Genomic DNA, 4,597 nt, shown 5'->3' on the forward strand with positions numbered 1-4,597 from the left:
AACCTACCAGAATTACAACAGATTTCTCAACGCAGAAGAGCATGGAATGACATATTTCAAGCTCCTAAAGAAAGCAGCTTCCAACCCAGTCTATTATATCCTGCAAAATTATCTTTCAAAATTGATAGATATGATACCTCCATGATAAAGAAAACCTTAAAATCCATGACCACCAACCCAACACACCCAAAAATTCTCAAGGATATCCTAAAAGGTAACAAGCTAACAATGCTAAATGGTCCAATAAAATTAATACACCAGGTAGGGATAGTAAGTAGAAGGGGAAGAAAGGAAAACTGCAATAGTAAATTAATAACAATGAAAGATATGTCAGAACCTATCAATTGCAACATTTTAAGGGTGGTTTAAACAATTTAACTGAAATGCCATATACTGACTTCCATTTATTTGATACATCTTGTCCCCAAGGTGCTGTAGAGGATCTTCAAGCCAATATGAATATTTCATAAATATCTGGCCATTTGGGTACACATCTGCACAACACCTCACATCTTTCAGCGAGAAAAACCCTGAAGAGTAAAGACCTGACACAATTAACTGGGCATAATTAGAATCTGCTTCAAATATTTGTTCCTCTGAGGTAAAAGCACACACCTGTTCGATTAAGAAAACCATCCTTACAACACAGGATGATTTTTTAAAAACTTTTAAGTAGGGCTTAGGGCACTCAGCTGCTATTTAGGTGCTGCATGGCAGAGCTGCATCCCCAACTTCGGCCGTGAATCCATAGGGAACAGGTTCCAACAACTCGGGCTCCTTCCCACTGGTTCTCACCGTGTGCTGCTCTGGGTGGGGCCGGCTGGTGCTTCAGCTGAACCCAGGTCCCTTTCTCTTTGGCTTCCTCCTTTTTCTGATCATTTTCCTTGACACGTTTCAGGAAGCTGTCTCGACTCATTGAGTGTTTAATATGCTCAATATGCACATTAATCCTCTTGGCAAGTATCTTGCCCTTGACTTGCTTGTTTACAACAATGCCAGCAGTATGCTGGGTAACACCGTAGACTCTTCCGGTTTTGCCACGGCATTATTTGTGTGGCTTTCCTTTTGAACAGTACCCGTTCCTTTGATGTCTACAATATCACCCTTTTTGTAGATTCGCATGTATGTGGCCAAAGGAACAACCCCATAATTTCTAAAAGGCCTAGAGGACTTGTGCTGGGTTCCCCTCCTCTCTCCCATTGTGTTCATCATTTTGGCAAATTACTGGAAGATAGCAGTTCCGGCTGAAAGGTGCAATTGCAACTTAACAATGTAGCTGGACTTAACTCACCAAGAAAATACATAGATTATCAAAGTCCATCAAGAAACAAAATCCAACAGTATGCTCTATACAAGACACACATTTAATACAAGGTGAAACTCAAACACTAAAAAATCAAAGAATGGAAAACAATATTCCATACAACAAGAACACAAAAATAAGCAGGAGTAGCTATTCTATTTTCAGACAAAGTAGATTTTAGGCTGAAGCTGACCAAAAGACAAAAGAGGACATTACATATTGTTTAATGGAAATATTCAACAGGAAGCAATAACATTTGCAAACATATACCAAACCATGGTCTACCCAACATAATAAAACAGATTCTAATGGACTTAAAAGATCTGATAAATATCAATACAATTATAGCAGGAAATCTCAGTACCACACTACCACAAATAGGTCAACCATACAAAAAAGTCAAATATCAGAGTTGAATCAAACCTTTGAATGAATGGAATATATATAATGATATATAATTTTATATTATAAATATATGTTATAATAATATATAATATAAAATTTATAATATATAATGTGATATATGTAAATATAAATATTTATATAAATATATATTTTATATATAAATATATATGTGTGAAAATAGGTGTACCAGGTCTTTATCTCAACAATAAAAGCCACTTATGATCAACCTACTGCCAACATCATATTAAATGGGGAACAACTGAAAGCATTTCCGCTAAAATCAGGAACAAGACAAGAATGTCCATTATTACCACTCCTGTTCAACAGAGTCCTCAAAACATTAGCCAGAGAAACTAGGAAAGAGAAAGACAAAACTGGGATATGTATAGGAAAGGATAAAGTCAAAATATCATTTGCAGAAGGTATGGTTCTTTTCCTTGCAAGAACCCTCAAAATATCAAAAGACTTCTAAAATTGATAAGCAGATTCACCAGTATAGCAAAATACCAAATAAATAAATCAATATCATTCATATACACTAATAATGAAATCACTGAAAAAGAAATTAGGAAAATAATACTATTCACAATAGCATCAAAAAGCAGTTAAATACTTAACGAATTAACCTAACTAAAGAAGTGAAAGAACTCTACAATGAAAATTACATCAGACTGAAAAAGGAAGTCAAGGGAACATCAGAAAATGGAAAAATAAGGGCTGGGATTGAGTGCATTGGTTTCAACACCTGTCTTGAAAACACAAGGACCTGAGTTCAATTCCCAGTACAAAAAAAAAAAAAAATTATACTTTCTCAGCTATAAAGAATGAGAAACTAGAAGTATTTATAGCTAAATGGATGCACATTGAGGCTATACTCTTAATTCAAATAGGACACATGAGTAAATACCGAATAGTTTCTCTGGTGTGAAAAACTGAAAATGTAAATTAAGGTTCAAATGGTATAACTGAGAGCATGAAATAGGAAGAAAATGGCTAAAGGGGAAATAGGAAGCGGGAAAGGAAATAAAAAGAAAAAAATATGAAAAAAATGGAAACAAAGTCTTTGTAAATAGTGAAGGGTGAAGGGGGGGCAGGGATATGGGGAAATAACAAGAACCAAGATATATCATGTAAAGGTGCAAGATTCCAATGATAAATGTAACTGTATTGTTTGCTTTAAATGTACCAATACACTTAATGGGGGGGGGAAGATATCCCCTGTTCTTGGATGGGGAGAACCAACATAATCAAAATTGCGATAATTCCAAAACTCATATGTAGATTTTATGCAATCTCAATCAAAATATCAAAGTCATTTCTCACATGTCTGGGAGAACAAGCTTAAAATAATCAGAAGAGACCCAGAATAGCAAAAGTAATCCTGGGTAACAAAATCAAAACAAGTGGTATCACATTTATAAAGCCATAGTGATTAAAACAGCATGGTACTGGCACAAAAATAAGCATATGAATCATGGAACAGAATAAAGAAGCAGAAACAACCCTAGACATATACAGCTGTTTGATCTTTGACAAAGGGGCCAAAACATACACCAGGGAAAAAGAAAGACTCTTTAATAAATGGTGCTTGGAAAAGGAGATATCCATGTAAAGAAGTTTGAGGCTAGACCCATATATCTCACCATGTGCTAAACATCAAAATGGATCAATGATGTAAATATCAAACAATCGACTGGAAGACAAAAGGTACAACTCTTGAGAACATAGGTGTAGGGGAGGACTTTTCTGAACAGAACCCCAATGACACAAGAAATAACATGGAGAACCAAGAAATAGGATTATATCAAATTAAGAAGCTCCTGCACAGCAAAAGAAACAGCCAACAGAATGAAGAGACAACCTACAGAATGGGAAAAAGTTTTGTTAGCTATTCCTCAGACAGAGGACTAACATCAAGAATATAAAAATCTCAAAAAAATTAGGTGCCCACAAATAAAAGATCCAATTAAAAATGGGCAACTGAAATGAAAAGATGCATTTCAGATGAAGTAAAATGGCCAATAAATACATGGAAAAATGCTCATCATTGCTGGCCATCAGAGAAATGCAAACTGAAACCTCACTGAGATACCATCATACCCAAGAAAGAAGAGTTAGCATCACAAAATCTAATAATGACAAATGCTGGTGAGGTTGTGGGGAAAGAATAGCTCTTCTACCTTGTTGAGAATGTAAGCTACTACAAGTACTATGGAAATCAGCATAGAAACTCCCAAAGAAACTAACTATACAAATTCCACTTGACTCAGATGTCCACCTTCTTTTAACTCCCAAAGGAGTTAAAAATCATCATATTACAGGGATCAATGCGTACCCATGTTTATACCAGCAAAATTGATAATAGCTAGATCATGGAAACAGCGTGTACGTTCATCAACGGAGGAATGTAAGGTAACAGGGTAAGGAAAATAATATTTATACACAGTGGCATTTGTAGGTAAATGAATGCAACTTGAGAGCATAAGGTTAAGTGCAGTAAAACATGTAATCTCAAACATTGCATGTTTCTCATATGAGAAACACTTCATATATCTATATAGCTCGATATGTACCTATTTACACACACACACACACACACATATATATATATATATGAAAGAGATATACCTATCTCTAGAAATATAAACCTATCTCCATGTAAATGTATATATATGAGAGGGATAGATATGGGTATATAATATATGTTTATATATATATACGCAAAATAGAAGACAGATACATAGGAAATAGGAAAAAGTTTACTTTCCCAAATTACTACTTTTATGTTTTAAAAATATTTTGTATGTGTGTAATTGGTTTCATTTATATTGCTAGTTTTCTTAATTCATTGAACAGAGATTTTTGTTACTGTTTCTTTTTTGTATGAAT

At 34.5% G+C, this 4,597-nt stretch overlaps 1 pseudogene; it reads right to left on the reverse strand.

Moving 5' to 3' along the window:
- Nucleotides 1-699: 699 nt before the first annotated feature.
- On the reverse strand, nt 700-1,672 carry LOC117286898 (annotated as a pseudogene).
- Nucleotides 1,673-4,597: the final 2,925 nt, after the last annotated feature.

The sequence above is a fragment of the Fukomys damarensis genome, unplaced genomic scaffold, assembly GCF_012274545.1.
Source record: "Fukomys damarensis isolate Sample0158 unplaced genomic scaffold, DMR_v1.0_HiC HiC_scaffold_19, whole genome shotgun sequence".
Classification (NCBI taxonomy): domain Eukaryota; kingdom Metazoa; phylum Chordata; class Mammalia; order Rodentia; family Bathyergidae; genus Fukomys; species Fukomys damarensis.